This window comes from Scomber scombrus, chromosome 6, assembly GCF_963691925.1.
Source record: "Scomber scombrus chromosome 6, fScoSco1.1, whole genome shotgun sequence".
Taxonomy (NCBI): domain Eukaryota; kingdom Metazoa; phylum Chordata; class Actinopteri; order Scombriformes; family Scombridae; genus Scomber; species Scomber scombrus.
This window is the reverse complement of record NC_084975.1, coordinates 2900152-2927246: the sequence shown is the minus strand read 5'-3', so window position 1 is coordinate 2927246 and position 27095 is coordinate 2900152. Positions and strand designations below refer to the sequence as shown.

Below are 27095 nucleotides of genomic sequence, written 5' to 3'. Positions count from 1 at the left end.
CATAACACCTCTCCATTAAATCACAACTCTGAGTGGTTTAATGATGACAAATTGAGATGACATAAACCTTGAGTAACTTTTGAAGGTAATATTTCCCCGTGTCAGCTTTTAACTCAAACTGCTGATAGTTTCCACAGCTGTAGCAAAGCTCTGATTACTTTTAATAATCAGCTTATGAGCTCTGATGTTTTGCAGTATTCCCTTTAAATTTGCTTTTAAGTAGGTTCAGAGTTAGAGCAAAATGTTTGAGTTTGAAATATTCAGACACAAGAAATGTTATTTTAGTGGCTGCACCTTTACAGGAAGGAGAAATACCTTCAGTATCAGTTAAATACACATCTACTTGTTATGTGGTGAAGATGTAACCTTTGTGTCGTCCTCCCGGGTCAAATTGACCCCGTCTGTTTTGACTGTTCCTTCTTTCCTCCCTTACTTCCTTCCGTCTGTCCTTCCTCCCTCCCTTCCTTTCCTTCTTTCTTCCTTCCTTCCTCCCTCCTTTCCTTCCTTCTTTCTTCCTTCCTTCCTTCCTTCCTTCCTCCCTCCTTTCCTTCCTTCTTCCCTCCTTTCCTTCCTTCTTCCTTCCTTCCTTCCTTCCTCCCCTCCTTTCCTTCCTTCTTCCTCCCTTCCTTCCTCCCTCCCTCCCTCCCTTCCTTCCTTCTTCCTCCCTTCCTTTCTTCCTTCCTTCTTCCTTCCTTCCTTCCTCCCTCCCTCCCTTCCTTCTTCCTCCCTTCCTTCCCCCCTTCCTTCCTTCCTTCCCTCTTTCCTTCCTCCCTCCTTTCCTTCTTCCTTCCTCCCTTCCTTCCTCACCCCCCCTTTCCTTCTTTCTTCCTCTCTCCTTTCCTTCCTTCTTCCTTCCTTCCTTCCTTCCTTCCTTCCTCCCTCCTTTCCTTCCTTCTTCCTTCCTTCCTTCCTTCGTCACCCCATCCTTTCCTTCCTTCTTCCTCCCTCCTTTCCTTCCTCCTTCCTTCCTCCCTCCTCTTCCTTCCTTCTTCCTTCCTTCCTTCCTCCCTCCCTCCCTTCCTTCCTTCTTCCTCCCTTCCTTCCCCCCTTCCTTCCCTTCCTTCCCTCTTTCCGTCCTCCCCTCCTTTCCTTCTTCCTTCCTCCCTTCCTTCCTCACCCCCCTCCTTTCCTTCTTCCTTCCTCCCTTCCTTCCTCACCCCCCTCCTTTCCTTCTTTCTTCCTCCCTCCTTTCCTTCCTCCTTTCCAGTAAATGGCAATAGACTCCTGTAATGGACATATGTTGTATTTTTTAGCCAGTTTCCTTTGGAAGTGGAAAATAACCTATTTGGCACACTTTGGTGCCTAACTGTGCCAAATGAATGTCCGCCTGGTCCTATCCTTACTAAAAACCTTTGTGGAGGCTTTGCCCTTTGCTCAAATTCTATCAAATTTGGTACATTTTTAGTCAAGGAGTTGCTGAAGGTGATCAGTGGCATCTGTGTGCATGGAATTAGTGTTAGCATGGTGTTGTCCTCTGTCAAATAGGGGGAAAAAATAGGCGAGGATAGAAATTTCCCATTTCTCCTTTGCTTTATTCCAATTTATTCAGGTATAATAACATACACACTATTTCTGACACTGGGAATACATTCCTTGAGGTCCCTAGATGTCCCCAGACACCAAGGAAATGCATATGAACCTTATTATTGTGGAGCAATTCTTCATTTACTTTGGGTATGTCTTTTTAGGCGTTTTTTCTGAAAATATGGCTAGGATGCTTTACACCTCCTGAAGCCAGACCTTAGATGACCCTGATGACATCATTAAGACATCCTCAGTTATTTTCTCAGGCTTTACAAAGGTTTCTCCTTTGAGCTCCTGCAGACATTATATAACTATTATACATTATAAAACCTCTTTTCCACCAAAGGTTTCAGGTACTAAAGTAAGTTAGAGCTAAACTCAATGACTTGAAGTCTCTGTTGTGCATCGTGTTTGTGTTTCCACTCCATCAGAGGAACGAGGATGCTGCAAATTAGACCCATGAGAAATCAAAAACATGACAGCGGCACTTGAAACACAGTATTCACACATGAGGAAACAGTGACACAGATTTGTCCTGTTGTTGTTTGTCTTTACTGCTGCATGAGTTGAGTGTAGTGGAGGAATAAATGAGGGAAAAAAGAGAAATACAGAGAGCTTCTGTCTGCACAGTGAATCAGCTGCTGAGTGTTTGATGCTTATTTATTTCTCATTTATTTTTCGGCTTTAGAACAAAAGCATCATGAAACAATCTGAAAATAATGTTTAATTTCTCTGATTCACTGCTCTGTTCCTGCTGCAGCTGCTCCCTGACTTCACTCTCCAGCTCATTCGCTCAACTCTGTTCCATTATTTCTCTTTATTTTCATCTCGTCTTTCTTCAGATGAGTCTATAAGCTGACAATAAAATCTAACTCGACTTTTAATGTTAATAAATGAAGAGAAATATCCTCCACTTGTCCTAAATTGATACTAGAACACCTCCTTGCTTTATGCATAAAGCAGCTGCACTGTCTTTGCTTAACCAGTTCCTGTACCTTTGGAAAGGAACCCCTTCCTATCAGAGACTTTTTGGGGGTTAAAACAAACCTGGAACTTAATTTAGACCCTTGCCCCTCTGCTGGAAGCACAGGTAGAGTTCTTGATGAAAGTTGCTTTAATGCTTAACCCTCCTGTTGTCTTCGAGTCAAGGAAGGAAGGGAGGAAGAAGGAAGGAAGGGAGGGAGGAAGATGGAAGGATGGAAGAAACGAAGAAGGAAGGGAGGGGGGAAGAAGGAAGGAAGGGAGGAAAAGGGAAGGAAAAGAGGGAGGAGGGAGGGAGGAAGGAAGGGAGGAAGGAAGACGGAAGGAAAGGAAAGGAGGGAGGAAGGAGGGAGGGAGGGAGGGAGGGAGGAAGGGGGGAAGGGAGGAAGGAAGGAAAGAAGGACAGGGGAAGGGAGGAAGGTAGGGGGAAGGAAAAAAGGAGGGAAGGAAGAAGGAAGGACAGAAGGAAGGGAGGAAAGAGAGAAGGAGGGAGAGAGGAAGGACAGACGGAAGGAAGTAAGGGAGGAAAGAAGGAACGGTCAAAACAGACGGGGTCAATTTGACCCGGGAGGACGACACAAAGGTTAATGTCATAAATTTAAAATATCATCGCTGCCACATCACGATCCTGCTCACTCACATTAACATGTAATCTCCAGTATTACAGGAATATGATGTTCTATCAGTGCCACCGATCACATTATGAGTGATAAGAGATAATTAATCATTGATCCCACATGTCTAAAAGCTTCATATCAATGTTTCAGATTTAAACTGATATTATGTGCAATAAAGGTTTCAATGCAGGAGCTGCTGTAACACACTGACAGCTGTCTGAATGGGACATGCAGAGGTTTCTGAGCCCAGGCTGAATTCACACTGTGTAATATTTCAATTTGAATGAAAAAACACTGTTCAAAGAAATGACTGATGTGTATAAAAGTGTTGTCATTTTAGAAATATCCCGAGTAACAAAGCAAAGTAACATCCAACCATGATTTAGATTCACTTCTCCTGCTTTCTGGAAAACACTCCAGATGTGTCAACAGCCTAAAAAAACAAAGCTTATACAATAGCTTCATATTTGGTTCGCTTCTCCTCTTCTTCTTGTTTTCTTTTTCTGACTGACTGGTTGATTTATCAGCAGCAGAGAGGTGAAACATTGAAGAATTGAATGGATTTGGCTGGTTTATTCATGCATGAAGGATGAAGGAGAGTTCACTCTTATATAGTCTGAGTGTGTTCATACTGTGTCTTCTCCTCTGTAGGTGTCTATGTGTGACTCACTGTTAACATTTAGTGACTATGGAGGGAGGAGGGAAGGAAAGGAGGAAAGAAAGAAGGAAGGAAAGGAGGGAGGAAGGAAGAGAGGAAAGAAAAGGAAGGAAAGGAGGGAGGAAAGGGAAGGAAGGAGGGAGGGAGGGAGAAAGGAAAAGAGGAAGGGAGGAAAGAAGGACCTAGGAAAGAAGGAAGGGAGGAAGGTAGGGGGAAGGAAAGAAAGAGAAAGAGGGAGGGAGGAAGGGAGGAAGGAGGGAAGGAAAAGAGGAAGGGAGGAAAGAAGGATCGAGGAAGGGAGGAAGGTAGGGGGGAGGAAAGAAAGAGAGAAGGAGGGAGGGAGGAAGGAGGGAAGGAAAGAAGGAGGGAGGGAGGGAGGAAGGAAGGACAGAAGGAAGGAAGAAAGGGGGATGGAGGATGGAAAGAAGGAAGGGAGGAAAGAGAGAGGAAGGAAAGAAAGAGAGAAGGAGGGAGGGAGGAAGGAAGGAAGGGAGGAAAGACGGAACAGTCAAAAAAGACAGGGTAAATTTGACCCGGGAGGACGACACAAAGCTTAACAATGCCGGGTTTGATTCTTGTGTGGGACGGCTCATGACTCTCTGACCAATCAGTGGCCGGCAGTCTGTTGACGTCACATTTTAATATCGGCTCGGCTCGCTTGGAACCTCGGTAGAGCAGGTACTAAAAAAGTACCAGGTACCAGGTACTATCCCGAGTCAAGCCGAGTAGTGCTAGAACTGTAGAGTGGAAAAGCACCATCGGTCTTTCAGACTCAGTAATATACAAACGGCAGGTCATGACCCCGGGAAGGTGGGGAACATCAGACCAGCAGGAAGTGTGAGAGCCACGCTGAGGGAATCATCCATCTCCTCTGGTTCCTCTTCCTCTGGCTGCTCGCTGTGAGTCTTTCAGGGGGCTTAACCTTCTGTTTAGCCTACATGTTAACCTGCTTCTCTCCAGAGAAACTGTGATAAATGGAGCGACAGTGTGCGGTCGAGCGGTCGGGGTTTGGTTATTTTTGGAAGTGGCTCTCGTAGGTTCGTCTGGACAAGGACGACAAAAAAAAAACCCAAGAACACACTGACAGAGATAGATGATTCATTCTTGACCTCTGGCCTTTTTCTTCAGACAGATATGATGCAGTGTTGTTGTCTCTCTTTGTTTTTTCTGTCTGTGTCTCTTTCTCTGTACAAGAAGCTCCAGATGTTATTTATTTATTTATTTATTTATTTTGGTGGTTTGATCTAAACTTAAGAAAGGACATGTCCTTCATCCACTTTCTCCTGCATTACTTTCTGCCCTCTATTCACTTTTTCTGCTCACATTTTAAAGAATAACTTCATTCACAATATGTGTTCTGAGTTTGACATACCACAGAAAAGTGTGTTGTTAACCACCCTGCCAAATTTCAATGATTAAAAAAATCGCCAAATATATGAAATTAGGCTTCAAAGTTGTGTAAAAGTCTGCCTATTTCTCTGCTCCCAAACGCTGTGGGAGTACCCGCCGAGTCCGCTGAAGCCCCGCCCCCTACAAAGTGTCACATGTCAATCAAAGTCACCACCTCTACCAGAAACATGGACGCTAGGTCTGAGAGCTTTCTGCTGCTAACTCAGCGGCTAACTCGGTGGCTAACTAGGCGGCTAGCTCGGCGGCTAGCTCGGCGGCTAACTCAGCTAACTGGCTAACTGTAGACTGTAGTAGTAGTGTGCGCTGAATGTATTTATACTTCTACAGCAGCAGGGGCGGGTTTATGCTCCGGTGTGTAACCGTGCTATTGGTTAAATCCAGAAACAGAAATCTTAAAACACAGTTTGTTTAGCCTAGCTCCACAATGCAAATCTAAATGGTTGAAATGCTTTTTACACCTTTTTTAGAAATACATTTATGACCTATTTAATGTGTTTAGAAGAAAATGTCTGAATTCACTTTACAGCATCAATGACAATAGATCTCTGTTGTCTGAAAACTGTTAAAAACACATCAGTGACATGTAATCAATGACACACGACAGTTTGACTTGAGGCGTTTTCACACTCGCCTTGTTTGGTTCGATTGAATCTAGAGTGTTTTTCCCTCTTGGTGTGTGGTTTGTTTGGGCAGGTGTGAAAGCAGCTGAGCACCTGAGTGTGAATCAAAACAACCAAACCGAGACCTCGTTGAATAGATGGTCTGATTAGAATCGAATCGGTTCGTTTGTGTATGAATGCGATCCGACCTCAATCCGATCCAACTGCAGGAAACGTTGTGCATTTTGGACTAAACCAGCTCCTGTAGCCATTTGCACTGTGCATTATGCTGAGCTTAGGAAGAGCTTTGTATTATAAACATGAATCGAGCGTCGACCTGAAGCAGCAACGATATATAACACCTTCTCATCAGGCGACTTGAAGAAAGCACATCTTCACATAACATGAAGCATCACATTCTTAACCCTTAAACCTTTTACATACTGCTCATACTGTGACTCATAATCAGTCTCTACACCAATTAAATGTTTGATTAATCCTCCCTAAGCACTGTTTTATGGTCCAGGAGAACATTTTATGGAATATGAAGAATACAATATGTTTGATAAATAATAAGTACAGGTTATATTTTTACTTTTGCATGCAAAAATATATTTAAAAAAAAGCATTTTTGTATATTCTGGGTCACGTTAGGAAAGGTTCATCCAATGGAAATGTATATGGAGTGTTTTTTAACAGCTCATAAGTGTAAAAATGTGTCAAATCTGATGCTGAATTGTTATATAAGGGTTAAGGTGTGTTCAAATCAGACGGGGAGTTCTGGTCCTCTGAAATAATGCCAACGCGGAAGTAACTTAAAACTGCATTCTATCAAAAGGCCACCAGGGGGCGACTGTTTTGGTGTCAAAAGGACTTCCGTCTCTATACAAGTCAATGGAGAATTCACCAACTTCTCACTTGATTTCTAACCTCAGTAAACGTTTTCAAAATGTGTTTATGGTCTCAATCGCTAGTTTAAAGCCTTCTTCAATGCAGTATGATGTTCATTTGGGACATTTTGGCCTCCCTGATTTTATATGTGACGATAAAGCAGGGTATGCATTAGGGCGTGGCTACGTCGTGATTGACAGGTTGATTGGTTCACAGGTTCAGGAGGGCGCCTCATGCTCCTCCTGATGCCCATATAAGTAGAATCCCTGTTTTTATTTTTCCCAGCATGCACCTGAAATGTTCAAGATGGCGCTGCTCAGATCCGATACTATTGGCCTCCGAGCAGCAGTCCACAAACCAATGGGTGACGTCATGGATGTTACGTCCATTTCTTATATACAGTCAAATGTGCCATTTTGTTCACATATTGTGGCTTTGTATTCGGCCCAAATCATGACAGCAACTACTCAGAGATGCCAGTTCTGCTGATCCATTTTGGGAAGCTTTTTTTTGGAAGGAAATACAAACTGGACTTTCTCCATCAAACCAAAGCAAAAGCAAGATGCAACAAAATAGCAACTCGTCCACAGATTCGGACCAAAGCACATAAAACTATAGGTGTGAAAACATCTTTAACCTTCGTCAAGGGTCAAATTGACGCCGTCTGTTTTGACTGTTCCTTCTTTCCTCCCTTCCTTCCTTCCATCTGTCCTTCCTCTGTCCCTCCTTCTCGCTTTCCTCTCTCTTTCCTCCCTTCCTTCTTTCCTTCCTCCATCCCCCTTTCTTCCTTCCTTCTGTCCTTCCTTCCTCCCTTCTTTCTTTCCTCTGTCTTTCTTTCCTCCCTCCCTCCGTCCCTCCTACCTTCCTTCCTTCTTTCCTCCTTCCTTCCTTCCTTCCTTTCCGTCCTTCCCTCCTTCCTTCCTCCCTCCTTTCCTTCCTCCCTTCCTTCCCTCCTGCCTTCCTTATTCCTTCCTCCTTTCCTTCCTTCCTCCCTCCCTCCCTCATTTCCTTCCTTCTTCCTCCCTTCCTTCCATCCTTCCCTCCTTCCTCCCTTCTTTCCTTCCTCCTCTCTTCCTTCCTTGACTCGAGGACAACAGGAGGATTAATCTCACTTGCTTCACTCTGCTGCTGGAAGTACTCACTAAAGCACCAAATGTGTATCCATCCCCTGCTGAAAATAGTCCCCAAGAAATGCAGTTTATCCTCCTGTTAACTGCTTAAAATGTGCAGTAAGCAGTTGTTTAAGGCAATTACTGAGCCTTTTTATGAGCTGTTTTTAAGGCAGGAAGTATTGAGAGCCAGACTTAACACATTGTTGGTTTTAGACTTCTTTTTTATGAGAGATATAAAGAAACAGCTAATCTGAATTGCTATTGTAACATTTTGTTTGTTTTGTTTGAGTAATTGCATTTTTATCTTTCTTTTTTGAAGTGCATAACAAGCAAAAGCTTTGCATTCAAAATTAAACTTGTGTGAAAATGTTATCAGTAAAATAGTCTCCAAGTAGCAAAAGTTTTAAAAAAAGTACTTATTATGCAGAATGCTGTCGTGTTTGGAAAAGAGAAATAAAACCAATTGCTGCACAAAAATTATGAAAAATGTGAGTTGATTATTAAAGAAGTGCTCAAAACAAGTCTGAGAGAGAGAGAGAGAGAGAGAGAGAGAGAGGAGAGAGAGAGAGAGAGAGAGAGAGAGAGAGAGAGAGAGAGAGAGAGAGAGAGAGAGAGAGAGAGAGAGAGAGAGAGAGAGAGAGAGAGAGAGAGAGAGAGAGAGAGAGAGAGAGAGAGAGAGAGAGAGAGAGAGAGTTTCAGAAGGAAATAGTTTTATATTTGTTAGGAAAGTTCTTGGAAAAGTTGGTTATTTGGTTTTTAATGAGACAAATGGACGCAAAGATTAATTATCATCTTAATTAATAGTGTTGAGATTGTTTTACAGCATCTGAATATACAAACTAGAGTCAACTGTCAATGATCTTTGTGTCTAAATGTAATGTTGGAAGTCTGGAAATAACTGAACAGACCTCTGATGTAGCAGAAAAAGTTATATTAGTAGTAAAAAGAACTTTAATATCTTCAGGGAGGATTTAGTTTTTATCTTTGCGGAGAGGAAAAAGAGTAAAAGTGGTCATTAATTTTTATTCCTGTTCTAGTTTGAAGCTTAAATTAACTGAGAACTGAGAGTGAACCCTTTATGTAGCACCCCTGTGTGTGTTTTACTGGCTACTATCCTGGTTCTGATTGAGGTTTTGGAGAATCCTCGTTTAGGTTTTATGGATGTTTAGACCTGATCACGGTAGCTGAGATGTTTAGAAATGAAGATGCGACTGGACACAGATGATTAAAAACCCAGATACTGTTCTCAGGTCTGGATTTCTGCCTAATTGTCTGTGTTATTGATCGTAGACTGAAATGAATTTTAATTTCCCTTTTTTAATATGAACGATGCTTCGCTGTGAACAAAACACAATCACGACTTAGAACTCGTTTTTATAGCAGAGGTTTTTTTTATCATTTTTAAACTCTGGTGTTTCTCAGCGAGCGGTTCTGCGTCCATCAACAATGCAAATGAAAATCAATGTCTCGGAAACAGGAAATCGTTGGCTTCCAAATGAGAGACGGTCGTAACACCGGTCACACCATCGAGAGGCTGATAGATGAGCTAAGAGAGGCCTTCAGGATGCCGACGCCTCGAGGGACGGAAACGCAAACTGCATCATACAAGGTCCAACCAGCACGGCCGTGTGATTTAATAGAAAAAGGATTACAGGCTGTTTGAAAGCAACATTTTTATAGATTCAATAATTGGCTGATTTGACGGCGCTCAGAGGTGAATGAATGTCCTATTATCACACTGCTGTGACAGATTAACGCCTCTTCATCCTCACAGGAAGAGACACAGAATAGCTGCTGCTGTGACAGTGATGCTCATCAGCGTTAAACAATGAGCTTTCTCCCATTTAAAGCAAAGTACTCTTCCTCCTTTCATCATCATCATCATCTGCTATTGAGATGTCAGCTTTTCTGAATTGGCTAAATTAAAAGCTGTATTCAGTGAGGACTGAGCGTCCTCCGCTTCAGCCTGCAGGAAACAGATGAACAGAGAGGAGAGAGAGAGAGAGGGCAGAGATGACTGATAGCGCAGCATCCGCCCGTTGCCTCGGCAACTTGGTGAAAGGAGGAGGAGGAGGGTGAGGAGGAGGAGGGTGACAGGTAGCCAGGTTGTCTGGATGCAGCGAGGATGACATGATTGACAGAACTGGTACAGAACACACAGAGAGAGAGTAGAAGTGAAAGTGGCAGTTTTCCAGGGAGACTGGAAAGAAGCTTTACAGGCAACGGCTGTGAGATTCGACATGACAAGCCCTGATGTGCCTCTCGTGGATTATTCCTGTTTACGCGCCCTCTCTCCGCATGCAGAATAAGGAGAATATTTGATGCCAGAAGTTTCCAAACTGCAGGTTGCCCCGGTCAGAGGCTGCATTAAAGTTTCACAGCGTAGGAAACGAATACAAACGCTGACTGAGGCCTGCATGCTGCTTTTCTTTTCGGAGATTAGCGGGATAATTCCTCGGTTGATACTCGGGGTCCTCGTGTTATACCACAGAGCTGCCCTCGATGTGCTTTTGTCATTTGTCATGTTTAAAGCAGGGCTGTCGAGGGAGTGTGGAGGGCTTTGTTGTGGGGGCTGGCGGGGGGGGGGGAGAGAGGGGGGAGCGACCAGCCTCAGGCTACGGATCATATTTCATCGTTTAAGCAGCGCATCACCTCCAAGCTCCCCACCGTCCAGCTCAGATGAGAGATAACAGTGGGAGGCTTCACGCCAACAGCTTTTAGGCCTGTTCATCACATCAGTGCGTCGGGCTCTTTGAGGACCTCAGTGGGTACCACACCCCGGCCAACAAAGCCCAGCAGCGAGGGCAGGGAGGGAGGATTTTGTAATGTCACTGGCAGAAAGCTGCAAGGTCTCAGAAACATTCATCTTTATTGACAGGAGGCGTCTGTAGCAGAGGTGTCTGGGTTTTTTTTTTTTGGGGGGGGGCGTGTGTGTGTGTGCACGATGAGTTTAACACAAATACAGATAGATGCAGAGCTGTCCGACTATATGACAGTTTGATATAAAAATGTATGTAACAATAAATATTTACAGAATCTTTCAAAAGTGAAGTTACAAAGTAGTTTTTAGAGGCAAAAAAAGAAAAAAAAGTCAAATATGAGTAAATAGAAAAGCACTCAGACTGAACCCCACAGGTTTTCATTTTATCAGATGATGGATAGAACGTAAAGATGGTTGTGTTGTTTTTTTGCAGCCTTTGGACAACAGAACTTTGGATTTAGTGGATCTCTTTATGACGTCATAAAAGGGGCATAATCTGTGCGGCCGTGGCTCAGGAGAAAGAGCGGGTCGTCCACCAATCAGGAGACTGGTGGTTCGATTCACGGCTCCTCCAGTCAACATGTCAAAGTGTCCTTGGGCAAGACACTTAACCCTAAATATGAATGTTATTAGTTTCCTCCTGATGAGCAGGTTGGTAGCCAGCGTGTTAGCCCCTGCCATCGGTGTATGAATATGTGTGAATGTGACATGTAGTGTAAAAGAGCTTTGAGTGGTCAAAAGACTAGAAAAGCGCTATATATGTACAGTTCATTTACCATTTAAACATTTACTGTAAGATGGGGCAGGAGTAAAAGAGAGAGGATGGTCTTTTCTCATAGTTTCGGGGTCTTCAAACCAGAGTCATTATAGTTAAGAAAAAACTAAAACTAGCAGAAATAAAAAATAAAAATGATAAAAACTAAATAAATACTCAAATTGACAATGCAAAACTAACTCAAACTTAAACTGAACTGCAGATAAAATCAGCTTTGATTTTTTACTGTTGTCCTGTTCAGTTTGACTTCTTGCAATAACCGGCTGCTTCCAGTAGGTGGCAGCAGAGCGGACGCCGGCTTCCGCATAACGCTCAAGAAGAAGATGCTCAACGTGCAATTTATGATTTTCTAGAAAGAAGAAGAAGAAGTTGTTCCAGGTAGAAAACATCACAGCCCAATATGGGAATATTTTGAGTATGACTCCGCAGTACATAAAACGTAAAAGTGTGGTGATGAAGAGTGATGGGAACATTTGTGGGATAAAAGCTAAAAGGGAAAAATCCCACTAATGTGAAAGTCCAGCTTGGAAGCTCTCACAGAGAAGCAGGAGACGGCTAACGTAAAGCTCACAGTCAGAAACACAGCAAACCGAACCTCAGTGTCAGCATCATTTCATCCTTTACAGCTTCTATACTAATCAAGGCTTTCCTCCTCATACCTGAAAAACTAAAACTAAGAATAAAACTAAATAAAACTAAACTGAAATAAAACAAACAAACTGAAAAATTAACTAACATTTCAAAAACTATAATAACTGTGCTCCAGACACAACGAAGACATAAAATAACAAAACATATTTACGTACATGCATTTTGAATATGTGACCGAATAAAGCAGCCTGAATACAGATATGCATATTTTAGTTTTCTAATCAATGTCAATGCCATCTTTATTTATATAGCACATTTAAAACAGCCAATGGTCTTCCAAAGTGCTTTACAGTAAAATAAGCAGAAACAATAAAAACAAACTAACAATAAAAGCAATAAAAACAATAAAAAAAAAATAATATAGAGAAATAAAACAGATAAAAGACCCAATAAAGCGGCTATACTCCGCTGTTTGCAGTCCGCACAGTGAAAGGTAATGTGGGAGTGGGAGCCGCAACTGCAAAAGCTCGATCTCCTCTAGTTTTCAAGATTGATCGAGGAACTTCCAGTACCACCTGGTTAGCTGACCTAAGAGCTCTGGATCGCTGATGCAGTTTAATAAGATCAGACAGGTATTCCGGGGCCAGCCCATTCAGACACATGTATACCTCTAGCTCACATTATAAGGCAGGTTAAACATCTTTTATAACCGTCAAAGTGGAACAAAGCACAAATATGAACAACAGAGCAACAAACTCTCATCAGGATTAGAAAGAAAGAAAGAAAGAAGAGCGACTCTATCAGAAGACAAAGGTTTCTGATCTGTGTCATGACTGAAGAGACAAACGAGAGAATCCACACAGGAGCAAAACATCAAGGACAAAAAAAAAAATCCTTTCTATGTCAATATTTAATTCATGGCCTGTTTCACACACAAAAAGAACAAAAAAAACTCTGGAAATGTGCAAAAACTTTGATACAATTTGATATTAAACCGTCGAGAATGAGAAAAAAATCAGCAGAACAAAGAGCTCGTAGAGAACAGAGCTCGAACAAAGGCGATGAAATGACTTTGTGGCTGTTTTTGATGTTGGGTAGATTGCGGGTTCCCTCCTGTTTCTCATCAGCTGCCGCTAATTTGAAGCTACAGTCCCAACCTGCCGCTAGCTGAGCCGAATGACTTAACGCGGCTCTGAAACTACCTTCTGTTGTTTTTTTGATGCCTGAGAAAGTAAAAACACACCAAAGTCACAAGAAATGAGGCTGAGAAAAGTTATTTTAACCTTCGTGTCGTCCTCCCGGGTCAAATTGACCCCGTCTGTTTTGACTGTTCCTTCTTTCCTCCTTTCCTTCCTTCCGTCTGTCCTTCCTCCCTCCCTCTTCTCTCTTTCTTTCCTTCCTTCCTTCATTCTTTCCTTCCTTCCTCTCTTCCTTCCTTCCTCCCTCCTTTACTTCCTTCTTCCTTCCTCCCTTCCTTCCTTCCTCCCTCCCTCCTTTACTTCCTTCTTCCTTCCTCCCTTCTTTCCTTCCTTCTTCCTTCCTCCGTCCTTTACTTCCTTCTTCCTTCCTTCCTCCCTTCCTTCCTTCCTTCCTCCCTCCTTTCCTTCATTCCTCCCTCCCTCCTTTACTTCCTTCTTCCTTCCTTCCTCCCTCCTTTCCTTCCTTCTTTACTTTCCTCCCTTCCTTCCTCCCTCCTGTCCTTCCTTCCTTCCTTCCTTCCTTCCTCCTTTCCATCTTTCTTCTTTCATTTTCTCCCTCCTTTCGTTCCTTCTTCCTCCCTCCTTTCCTTCCATCCTCTCTCCCTTCTTTCGTTCCTTCTTCCTTCCTTCCTTCCTTCCTTCCTCCCTCCCTTCCTTCCTTCCTTCCTCCTCCCTTCCTTCCTTGACTCGAGGACAACAGGAGGGTTAAAAGACAGTGTAAAAGTAGGGGGCAAATACTTGTATGAGGGGTGATATTGTGGGTCTATACAGTAGTGTGTGATGATGTGGAGACACAATGAAAATCCTACAAAGACTGGAATGACCACACATATAAAAAACACTGATTCTCTTTAGTGTTTGACTGTCAAAACTCACACCGTAATCACCCTAGTGGTTGACGACCTGCGTATCGAGTGAAAACGCCAATTATCAGGTGTTATCGTATCAAAACAAACATGTAGAGATCCTGAATGGAGGGTTATGTTGGACTGTAATTGGAGGTAAGTGAAAAAAAACCCGAAGCTGCAGAGTCGCTGATAATTACCCACTGAGGCCTTATACAGGATTATTATTAAAAAGCCTTTCTTTAACATAATCATACACTTCTCTTGTGCTTATACTAAGAGATGATAAGATAATCCCTTATTAGTGCCACGATGGGAAGGCTTACAGTGTAACAGCAGCAAGTGGATAATAAAAATAAATAGAGCATCAATACAAAGAATAAAGAACAATTAAAGCTGCAAGCAGCGATGAACAGGCCCTCGCTCCCCCACCCTGAAACATCCACATTCGCCACAATGCCACACCCGTCAGGTATAAAGGAGGTGAAAGATTTTAATAACATTTCATCTCCAAGGTCTTAAGATGATGCAGAGCAAATGTGAAGTTGTTTGGGTTAAATATCTAGGAGGAGTTCGTTAAAGTGCAAGGTGTGGAAATGGCGAAAATGGGGCTAAAATCTAAAATTCTATTTAAAATGGGATACTTCCCGTTGGATTTAGGGTATGGCTCCAAGAGACTTTTTTATTCATCTTTCCATGATACATATGCATGCCGAATTTCGTTCATCTACGTCAATCTGGAGCGAGGGGCTCAATTTTTTCTATTTTCCAAGGGGGCGCTGTTGAGCCATTTTGCCACGCCCATTTCTGTGACCCGTAAAATATCAAATATTTCACAGGATCTGACACGTGTGCTGTTTGTCCTGAATTTTCGGGCATATTTAGGCCCTCAAAAATGCATTTGTTTTGGACGTTGAACAAGAAAAATAATTCCTTCATATACAATAGGGCCTTCACACAGCTGTCGGCTAATAAATAATAAAGTACAGAAGCACTAAAAACAATAGTCGTAGAAATTATAGTGAAAAAAGTTGTAACATTATGTACAAGAGTAATATTGGTGTTGTCAGAATGATAACATACCTGATTCTAGTTCAGTAATTATTTTATGAAGGGTCAGCATTATTTATGTTTGGATATGAAGACAGTCTTGTGCGCCTGTCATTTCCTTCGTGAGCGTTAATGAGCTAACAAACAATATGAGGTTGTTAAATCAGTGACAGTCCAGCAGCTGGCGGTGTGACTGTGTCCGGTTATCTGTGCCGCTGTGCAGATGTTACTGTTGTTTCATTTCTACCAAACTCAGCAGAGCTTCAGTCCTGCAGCTCGTAGCTTTAATGGCCTTTGATTAAGACTTGTTTATAGTATCAGTATATTATATTATAGTTTTATTCTATTTTTATTTGTTTGCATTTTTATTTTATTAGTTTTGATCTTTTAAAATTCTGTTCTACTTTATTTTATGTTATTTTGTTATTATTATCATCATTCTATAAGTTTTTATATTCTTATTAGATTTTCTGTTGAACTCCATTAACCTGAATGAAAGCTGCTATATAAGTAAAGATTGATTGATTGATTGATTGATTGATTGATTGATTGATTGATTGACTGATTGATTGATTGTTTAATGAGCGTACTCTGAACCGGTTTGCAGTTAAAATCAAACTGTGTCCAGACTGTGAACGCTCGTCTATTGAACTACCATCAGGAAAATAAGAGACTATTAATCATCCAGCTTGTATCAGCCAGGTTGTGTCAGCAGTGATGTGTGCTGCTGTTGATGTGTCTGAACTGCAGATAAAAAGCTCTACTGTACCGTTACTATGACAGCAAGCTCTCTCTCTCTCTCTCTCTCTCTCTCTCTCTCTCTCTCTCTCTCTCTCTCCCTCTCCTCTCTCTCTCTCTCTCTCTCTCTCTGCCTTTCTTGATTCTCTATTTAACCTTTTTTTATGTTTATGTGAGGCAGCAAAGCACAGGCCTTTGTAGGTAATGTTGAAGTTATGAACACACACACACACACACACACACACACACACACACACACACACACACAGAGGCTTCTCTGGTTGACAGGTGGCAGAATGGATGAAATGTCATGTTTAAAAAATAAAAGTTGGAGACTCCACCTTATGGAAGTGTGTTGCATTCAATTGAAAAAATAATAAAAGCTTTAATTAATGAGATTATTTAAAACAACAAACACTTTCACATTCCCTTCTTGAGCCCCTCTTGTTTAGTTTAATCCAGTTTTACTTTGTTTTGGGTAACTAATTACATACTTTTACCCTTATTGACCCTGTATAGTTGAAATGTTCTAGGAGCAGATTCAGCCGATTATAGGAGCAGCAACGGTCGGTTACTTGCAGGAAGTATCTCATTAATTCAGAAAACAGGGGAAATGATTTTGTTAATTCAGCAAAACGGAGCCTTTTTAAATATTTTTCAACTGAATGCGTTTCGCTTCAGTACCACCTCCCCTCGTTATACCTGTTTTAATGGTTTTAAGAACAAAGATGTAAACAACTCTGCAGATTATTTTTGCAATTCATCATAAAATGCCATCTGTGAAAACACATTTTCTTCCAGTCCTTGTGGGTTTCAGTCCAAAACCAAAAGCAGTTTATGAGGATATAAAGCAAAGAAAAGAAGAAAATCTTAACATTCTAGAAGCTGGAACCAATAATTCAATAATCGACTCTGGTTGAAAATGAGGCAAAAGGTATCATTAAAAAAAAAAGAAACAAACAGATGGTGAATCAATCAATCAATCAATCAATCAATCATACTTTAACTGTGTAGCACTTTTCATACATAGTAATAAATAAAGACTCAATAAAGACAGGAACCAGAGGTAGAATAAAAATGTTAAAAATCAGAATTCCCAAATAAAATAAGAGACAATAAAGATGACTAAAATATAGTAAATGAATAATAAAATCAAGTAATTATAAAATAAAGTGGGTAAAACCAGAAATGTGAGGAAGGAATATAAATCAGTTTGAACTAATGATGAACAGTTTAATATGTTACAGTAGATCACAATTACTTTGGTTCAGTTCTCAGTAATTCTGTAGCCCTAATTTTAAAGTATGCAGGTCCAGTATTCATTTTAAAGCATGTTTGGATCAGTGGGCCCAGCAGTGGGTGTCGAGGCTCCGCTGTCATAAATCCACCGACCCCTCTGTCCTCCAGCCCCGACCTAACTTACCTTTAAGCTGCCTTTTTTTTTTAAATCCTCCTCTCAGCTCAGCAAAGAGCAGACACTCTGTGACTCGACCCGACCTCATGATGCATTTCTTCTGATGACAGTGTGACAAATTACAGTTAGCAAGTTTTAATGATGCTGGATGTAATTACAGCACAGCAGCTTCACATCCAGACTCTGCAGGTCAGACACAAACGCTGCTTTACTTAATGTGTTTTTTTTTGTTTTTTTACAAAGTTGGTGACATAACCACTTATACAACTGTGTTTAAAGTCTGACTAACTTCCACATTCACACAGACCATCCTCATCTATCTGTGATTAAACCAGACATCTCTGCTTTCACTGGCAGTGGAGATGTGTCCAGTTCAACTCTGACACCTCAGTAATGTTTTTAACCCTTTACATACTGTTCAGGGGCAAATTTGACCCCTTTTTTTAACATTTGAGAGGTGTAAAATCACTCCACACACATTTCTATTAGCCTTTACAACACGCTGAGCCACAGAGTAGAAACTATGATGTCATGTTGAGGTCATAAACTGCATATAAAGTTAGAGTTAGCGAGGTGTGACGTTAGCTATTCGTTTGCATTGAAGCTAGTTTGAAGACCAGAGCCGCAGCTGATGGTCGGCTCCATGTTTTCCATTTGGAGCCATGAACTTCCAAATAAGGAGTGTTACCGTTCCGGAACTTCCAAATAAGGAGTGTTACCTTTCCGGAACTTCTAAATAAGGAGTGTTACCGTTCCGGAACTTCCAAATAAGGAGTGTTACCGTTCCAGAACTTCCAAATAAGGAGTGTTACATTTCCAGAACTTCCAAATAAGGAGTGTCACCTTTCCGGAACTTCCAAATAAGGAGTGTTACCTTTCCGGAACTTCCAAATAAGGAGTGTTACCTTTCCGGAACTTCTAAATAAGGAGTGTTACCGTTCCGGAACTTCCAAATAAGGAGTGTTACATTTCCAGAACTTCCAACTAAGGAGTGTCACCTTTCCGGAACTTCCAAATAAGGAGTGTAACCTTTCCGGAACTTCCAAATAAGGAGTGTTATTTTTCCGGAACTTCCAAATAAGGAGTGTTACCATTCCGGAACTTCCAAATAAGGAGTGCTACATTTCAGGAACTGCCAAATAAGGAGTGTTACCTTTCATGCTCTGTAAACACGCCTTGCTACCTCGGACCCAACCTAACATTGAGCGCTGTAACAATCAACCTAACGTTAACCCTTTACATACTGTTCAGGGTTAAGATTTGAGAGCTGGAAAATCACCATATACACATTTCTTTTAGCCCGACTTTTCCTAATGTGACCCACAGTTTACAAACATGGAAATAAAATGCATCATATTAAAATATTTGTGCAGCTGATACACATTTTTATATATGCAAATGTACAAATTTGACTGACACTGATACAGTTCAGTCTGTACATAAACATAAACATATAATGAGATGTGATGTCACTCTGGAGCCAGTTTGAAGCCCAAAGTTGCTGCTTATATTGTACACTGTATATTGGGAGTCAGTCGGAGCATCTAGCAGCTCTCTTGGTGACTAGATGGCTTCAGTTTGAAACCGTGTTAGTTGCCTCTTAGTCTTTCCTTTCCAACACTATGTCATTTTTAGCCAACATACCACAAGCAGAGCAGAATTCTTCATTGTCCTGCGATGCCTCATAAACAGGCATCAGTGTGTCTCTCTCTCTCTCTCTCTCTCTCTCTCTCTCTCTCTCTCTCTCGCTCCCTTTATCTGCTTTCACTCCTTTCCCTGCGGGTGTTTGTGGTTGTTTGTGTTCCTCTGTGTGGGTTTGTTTTGTAATTTTGGCCAAAAAAAAGTGTGTGTCTGTGCAAAAGTGTGCGAGAGTCTCGGAGGTAATGAACAATCGTCCAAACGCCATGGAAACAGTTTTTATTTCCTCCTCAGCATCCCAGGTGACATCAAACGGGTAGCGCTCGCCTTCATTTGCTGGATGATTCATGTTTACTAAGAAAAAAAAAAAAAAGTGTTTTCTCTTTTTATATATTCAGAATTAAACTGGCAGTGGTATAAAAAAGTTTGTGCTGTGATCAGAAAGCTGTTGTTTTGACAGAAAGCTTCACTCTCGTAGACACTTGTTGAGCTTTTTTTCTTATTTTTTTGCTCTAAGATGCTTCTGCTTGAAAATACCCCCTCCGTGTGTGTGTGTGTGTGTGTGTGTGTGTGTGTGTGTGTGTGTGTGTGTGTGTGTGTGTGTGTGTGTGTGTGTGTGTGTGTGTGAGTTCTCTTCACGCCGCCACTGCTGTCGATACGCCTGCTGTTTACCGTCCTCACATCTTTTCTGTGGCTCGATTATTGTTGTGGAAGTAACACGTTGGCGAGTGGATTTAAGATATCTGGCAGTACAAAGGCTGAGATAGAAGCCAGTGTGAGAGGAATGATGATGATGATGATGATGATGATGATCGCCGCCCCTTTTTTCTGTGTCGGGGTCGATTATATCTGTTTTTATTTAAAAAGTTTGCTTTTTTAATTATTCAACTGTCATCCGGGGACATGCAGAGTGAGAGAAAACTGCAAAAATGAGTTTCAGATCATAATTTTCTCTATTGATCCTTGACTTAAAATCCTCCTTTTTTAGCATTCATAAGCAGTATATAAACAGTTAATAAATGGTTTATAACGCACTATAATGTACATTTTAAGTGTTAATTAATGTATAGTATTTATTAACAGTTATAACTTCTCCTGTGAAGACATATTTTATATTATTACAACTGTGTTTTACTTTATTATCATTCATATCTGTTTATAAACCAGTCTCCACTTAAGTTCTCTCTTTCCTCCCTTCTTTCTTTCCTTCCTCCATCCCCCTTTCTTCCTTCCTTCTGTCCTTCCTTCCTTCCTTCCTTCCTTCCTTCCTTCCTTCCTTCCTTCCTTCCTTCCTTCCTTCCTTCATTCCTTCCTTTCCTTTCCTTCCTCCCTCCCTCCCTCCCTCCCTCCTTCTCTCTTTCTTTCCCCCCTTCCTTCCTCCCTTCCTTCTTTCCTCTGTCCTTCTTCCCTTCCTTCCTCCCTTCCTCTTTTCCTTTCTCCCTCCTTCCTTCTTTCCTTCCTTCATTCCTCCGTCCTTCCTTTCCTTCCTCCTTCCCTCCCTCCTTCCTTCCTTCTTCACTCTTTTCCTTCCTTCATTCCTCCGTCCTTCCTTTCCTTCCTCCTTCCCTTCCTTCCTTCCTTCCTTCCCTCCCTCCTTCCTTCCTTCCTCACTCTTTTCCTTCCTTCTTTCCACCATCCTTCCTTTCCTTCCTCCCTTCCTTCCTCCCTCCTTTCCTTCTTTCCTTCCTTCCATCCTTCCTTCCTCCCTTCATTCCTTCTTCCTCCCTTCCTTCCTTCCTTCCTTCCTTCCTTCCTTCCTCACTCTTTTCCTTCCTTCTTTCCTCCATCCTTCCTTTCCTTCCTCCCTTCCTTCCTCCCTCCTTTCCTTCTTTCCTTCCTTCCATCCTTCCTTCCTTCCTCGTTCCTTCCTCCCTTCATTCCTTCTTCCTCCCTTCCTTCCTTCTTTCCTCCTTTCCTTCCTTAGCAGCATTAAAAATCTATATTATAAAATAATTCTGATTTACAAGAGTATCATTGGTATTATATTGTCATAAAGCATTTATTTAACAGTTTATATAATGATTATGAATGCTGAATGGTTCAGTGTAACCACAAATGTTCCTGTCCGCCTGCATTTTTCATAAGTGATATTCAGAAGGGAGCTTAGTGATCAGGGTTTTAAACCGTCCGTAGGTTGGTAGGATATTGATTTTTTTTTGTGTGATGAAGGTCACTCCAAGAACTCGCTGCTCTGAAAAGAAAAAGGCTGATTTTATAAAATTCTAATATAAAAGTTTAAGGGAAGAAAATGACCCAAGCTGCTGCCTTTTAACTACAGTTTCCCTCTGAATCATCTCATTTCTTAACCTGACCCTCCGACCCTTCCCAGCTTCACTCACTGTGTTTTATTCTCTGTAAGGAAAGTTTTCACGCTGTAGCTTCCTCTGTTTGGCTCCTGGTAGAATTCAAAATGCTAATTTCTGAGGAAGTTTTACAGATTCAAAGTGGATCACGAGCTTCACCGCTGAGAAGGTGAAACAAAGGGGGGGCAGCCAGGTTACCGAGCTGCTTTGAACGTCTCGTCAAACAGCATCATGTCTGCAGGTTTGTTCAAAGTCGGGTCAGCGGTGATTGAAATATCAGACTATAAAGATCTGATGCTGGCAGAAAGCAGCACAGCTTTTTCATTCTCAAGTTTACACGTTTCTTTTATTTTTTTGGTAACAGGAGAATGAGTTCAGATGTAGGGCTGGGTTTAAACATTGATGATACCAGAACCAAAACAAGAATCCTCAAGGCCCATTTATACGTCCTTTTCAAACGATGTTACCGTCACTGCTCACATACTTCCATGCGTCTTTTACGTTGGCATGGATGTTAACCAATACATCCACCAGGGGGCAGCGCAGAGTCAAAAGTTTATGACAACAACAAACTCAAAAACAAACATGGCGACTGTGGAGGAGATATTGATAATGTTCCTCTTGCATAAAAGACAAAAACCATATGTTTAAAGTTATTTCTTCTTCGTTTCTCACTAGAGCTACGTATCGGGTAGTGACAGCAACACTGCCCTCCCATGGTTTCTGGTGGTACTGCTCCATTTGGTCCGTATCCGTAGGCTTTATATGGAAACGTGCAGAAATACGGACGAAATGAACGCGGAGCACGGACAGAAGGCTCCGTATCCGTATCCGGATTTGTATTTAACGTTGAGCATAAATGGGCCTTTAAAGTGATACTGATACCAACTGAGTCCTTCATTAGATTCCCATTAACACATTTAGGTCTCTGTCTTGTATCCGGTGTAACAGGCGTGTAGTGTAGACACACTTTAGAGCGTTTAGGTGGCATCTTGGCTGCTGAAATGCTAAGCGCTCTAACTCAAATTCACCACGACTTCACCACCACAGACGGGTTGTAGCTGCTGTGGCAGTGGACCAATCACATGAGGCATTAAATCCAAGAACATTTCCTTTTGATTGGCTGTGAGCAAGTCCATACAAATAGTCATATTTTCTAGCTCTGGGTGCTAATAAATCCATATTTTATGTTGTCATGGCCTCAAAGAAGAAAAGCAAAGAAGTTTTTTTTTTTTTTTTTAAATAGCACTTTCTTGGTGTGAACTACTAAGGGTGAAAGAATAAAATATATAATCTGCTGTACAAACAGCAACCATATGACAAAAGTGTCTAAGCTGCAGTCTCTATAATGATCCCCAACATGTAACCTTCTCTTTAATTTGCAGTATTTTGTGCACAAGTGTTCAAATATTGTCTTTATTTTTTTACACATCCACAAACTTGCATTTCTGCTACATATTTGCTCAGTAGGTTTAAAAACGCTGTTCTACAATCACAACCTTTGAATCTATTTATCGTTTCACAAACTCTGAATCTTTTTCATTATCATATCAGTCAGTGTAATCGTTTAAATGCCAGAACAAAGAGCCTGAAGGCATCGCCCGGGAACGGTTCTGTTGATCCAGTGACTTTAGCAGTTTTCTGGCTTTTCAATGGTAGAAAACGTTGACTTTTGATTGAAGCAGCTCTCATCGGGCCAATTAGAGTAATCTGATCATGTTTGGATGGAACGAGGAGACATCGTCAGACATGAGATGACATTTTGACAGACAGATGATGTAATTCACCGCCTCTCCTCCACATATTTCACTATCAATAGAAGCTTGTGACACACACAAAGAAAAGGAAAGGGAAGTATTTCTTTTAGCTGACACTTTTATTCTGTTGAGAGTTCAGACAGTTGCGGCGTTAACCTTGAATAGAAAACTCAGCCGCAGCCAGATTAGAAAAATCGCTCCGGGGCGTTTTCAGAAAAAGGCCAGAGTTTGCTCGCCTCTCCTCTCCGGTGCCGCTACTGTAGACCGATTTATCTCACTGTAGCCGCTCAGCCAAAAAAACTCAATTTGGCTCCTGATCAAATGTTTGATCTTAATTATCACGTTCAAAATGGAGAGATTTACTCATTAGATACTCCTCTTTTTTTATCCTTTTTTTTTGGCGATAGGGAGGAAAGAAGGGAGGTGGAGGTGGAGGCTTGGAGATAATTATCCAAAATGAATTTTGCATGAGTGAAGGGGACAAGAGAGCAGCTCTCATTCCTAGTTCAAGCACAGCCAACACAGAGCAAATGAATCTTAAAATTACCATAGGTCACTGAATTAATTCTCCAAATGGCAATTGGTGTGATTTCTCCTGAGAGGGAGGGAGGAGAGGAGTGACTGGCAAGAAGTCGGCTACCCGGCTCACCTGTACGTGTGGATGTGACTTTCCAGTCGTGGAGGAAGTGGAGGAGGAAGAGGAGGAGGAAGAGGAGGAGGAGGAGGAGGAAGAGGAAGAGGATGAAGAGGAGGAGGAGGAGGAGGAGGAAGGAGGTCAGAGTCAGTTTGGGAGTTTCTGGTTCCACTCGAGATGAGAAACAGAGGATTTGGTGGATGGTTGGTGTAAAATGTGAAGTCGTCGTTTAACCCTCCTGTTGTCCTCGAGTCAAGGAAGGAAGGGAGGAAGAAGGAAGGAAGGAAAGGAGGAAGGAAGGGAGGAAGGGAGGTTGAAGGAAGGAAAGGAAGGAGGGAAGGAGGGATGGAAGAAAAGGAGGGCGGAAGGAAGGAAGGTAGGAAGGAAGGAAGGAAGGAAGGAAGAAGGAATGAAGGGAGGGAGGAAGGAAGGAAGGAAGGAAGGAAGGAAGGAAGGAAAGGAGGGAGGGAGGAAAGGAAGGACGGATGAAAGAAGGAAGGAAATAAGGAAGGAGGGATAAAGGAAAAGAGGAAGGGAGGAAGGAAGGAAAGAAGGACAGAGGAAAGAAGGAAGGGGGGGAGGAAAGAAGGAACAGTCAAAACAGACGGGATCAATTTGACCCGGGAGGGCGACACAAAGGTTAAATCTTAAGTCTGAGGGTGGGTGAAGTGGAGGATTTACTCTCTTCTAGAGATCGAGAGCCATCAACACTCTCTTCTTTCCTTTTTCTTTTTTTTCATCTCCATTAATTTAATGAGTCCCTTAATATACAGCATCTGGTCCGATGTCTTCCCAGAACTCTTCTTCTTCGCCACCTGAGAGCCGATTCCGACTGAGCAGTAATTCAAATTATCCGCCTTTTGTGACGGTCTTGTCACTCAGGAGGAATTCATTTAATCACAGCCTATAACATTAGAGATACAAAAGAAGAGAAGAAGGAGAGAAGAGAAGAAGGAGAGGAACTGTAAATCTCTGTGGTGAGCGGCCGACTTCATTCACTCGTTTCATTGCAAAGGCTTCGAGGATGTCAGAGTCACTGATCGCTGCATTGATGGTTGCTCCTGTTGTCCTCGAGTCAAGGAAGGAAAGGAGGAAGGAAGGAAGGAAGAGGGAGGAAGGAAGAAGGAAGGAAAGGAGAGAGGAAAGAAGGGAGAAGGAAGGAAAGCAGGAAGGAAGGAAGGAAGAAGGAAGGAAAGAAAGAAAGGAGGGAGGAAGGAAGGAAGGAAAGAAAGGAGCAAGGAAAGGAAGGAACGAAGGATGGAGGAAAAGAAGGAAGGGGGAAGAAAAGGAAGGAAGGAAAGAAAGGAGGAAGGAAGAAGGAAGGAAAGAAAGGAGGAAGGAAAGGAAGGAACGAAGGATGGAGGAAAGAAGGAAGGTAGGAGGGAGAAAGGAGAACAGGAAGGAAGGAAAGTAGGACAGAAGGAACGAAGAAAGGGGGATGGAGGGAGGAAATAAGGAAGGGAGGAAAGAGAGAGGAAGGAAAGAAATAGAGAAGGAGGGAAAGAATGAGAGAAGGAGGGAAGAAAGACAGACGGAAGGAAGGGAGGAAAGAAGGAACAGTCAAAACAGACGGTGTCAAATGTTTATGTTTAACCAACAAAAACCTCGAGAGGCTGCTTGAATAATGATTTGCATCTTTGTCTGAAGCAAAGCTGTGAGATTGATAATCAGTGCGGTCGGTAAATAGCAGCCAACGGGACAAATGTGGACTTCCAACAAAAACATTTGTCCCCATAGTTCAAATCTTCATAAATCTGCAGTAATGATACAAACAAAACATTCATGTAATCACCAATAAATAAGCTCTGTCATCATCTTATAAACTCACCAGATCAATAACACATACACATAATATATTTAGGTTGATGTGAGCAGAACAGATTTGTGTCAAAAACAGAACTTTGAAGTCATGAAGTGTTTTCGCTTATTGGCCAAAACTCAGCTTTTATTTAGCAGACCAATACCCAAAATGTAACTTCATGTCCTAAAACATTAAAAAATTGGATGTCTTGCAATTAGAAATAATGAATATCAAGGAGAAGAAAAAAAAGGATGAAACACAAATTAACTAAAGCTAAAAATATACCAGAGTAAGTTTAGAAAAACAAACAATACATGGTTAGTTTGACAAATTGTGTTTTTATGATCCAGTTTTCACTTTTTTGTTTTGACATGAATTTTCTAAGTGTTAAACCAGGCGGGGAGTTCCGGTCCTCTGAAATGAGGCCAACGCGGAAGTAACTTAAAACTGCATTCTATCAAAAGGCCACCAGGGGGCGACCGTTTTGGTGTCAAAAGGACTTCCGTCTCTATACAAGTCAATGGAGAATTCACCAACTTCTCACTTGATTTCTAACCTCAGTAAACGTTTTCAAAATGTGTTTATGGTCTCAATCGCTAGTTTAAAGCCTTCTTCAATGCAGTATGATGTTCATTTGTGACATTTTGGCCTCCCTGATTTTATATGTGACGATAAAGCAGGGTATGCATTAGGGCGTGGCTACGTCGTGATTGACAGGTTGATTGGTTCACAGGTTCAGGAGGGCGCCTCATGCTCCTCCTGATGCCCATATAAGTAGAATCAGTGTTTTTATTTTACCCAGCATGCACCTGAAATTTTCAAGATGGCGCTGCTCAGATCCGATACTATTGGCCTCCGAGCAGCAGTCCACAAACCAATGGGTGACGTCACGGATGTTACGTCCATTTCTTATATACAGTCTATGGATAAACAGAGTGTTGATTGCTCGTTTCCTCCAGTTGGGTTAACAAGTTAAGTTAAGTCACTATCCTAGAAATAGGAAATAATGAGCCTCAAAGACAAGAAAAAAGGATCAAACCCAGATTAACTAAAGCTAAAAATGTACCAAGTAAGTTTAGGAAATAAACAATAGCTGTTTAGTTGAGCAGATTGTGTTTTTATGATCCAGTTTTCACTTTTTTGTTTTGACATGAATTCACCAAGTGTTTCATATGAAGCATAAAATGCCTGGTTGCAGGTTGCAGGTGTTGATGTCCCCACCTGTCCCATTTCTACTCACCTCGTGTTTCCAAGTGCCTGCTTTCACTGACGGTAATCAGCCTTAATTACAGCAACTCAAACGTAGAAAACATGGAACATTTTTCTTTTGGCAGAACATTTCAAACATCTGTTGTGGAGCCGTTGAAAGCTTCGCTGTTAAAAAATATATAAATAAATAAATAAATGTTGCTCGTTACAAAAGCAAATGTTCATGTATTTGCTCGTCCTGTCATCACTCAAGCTTTTAATTATGCACATAGTGTCAGATAAGAAATTCATCCATGCATGAAAACGTCCAGAGAAAGTTTTATTTTTATTGATGATCAGATTTTATTCCACTTAATGGCTCATTAATTTAATATCTGTAACAATAATTACACAACAGCAGAGAAATACTTCAAAAAAACAGTTTTAAATAGAGTGATTTAGTAGTTTTTATGTTACTGTCAGAGGTTTTAGCTTATTTACAGATGTTTTTCTTCCAGTAACAATCAGAGTTGGCAAGATGAGCAATTAAAAATATGTTAATAGTTTTAAAAGCAGCATCAGGTTTGTTAAAATGTACATTTAGTATTT

At 41.5% G+C, this 27095-nt stretch overlaps 1 protein-coding gene across 2 annotated transcripts in view; it reads left to right on the top strand.

The window, feature by feature from the left end:
* immp2l (inner mitochondrial membrane peptidase subunit 2) overlaps positions 1–27095 on the top strand; it is a 241545-nt gene that overhangs the window by 72508 nt on the left and 141942 nt on the right. The window lies entirely within an intron of this gene.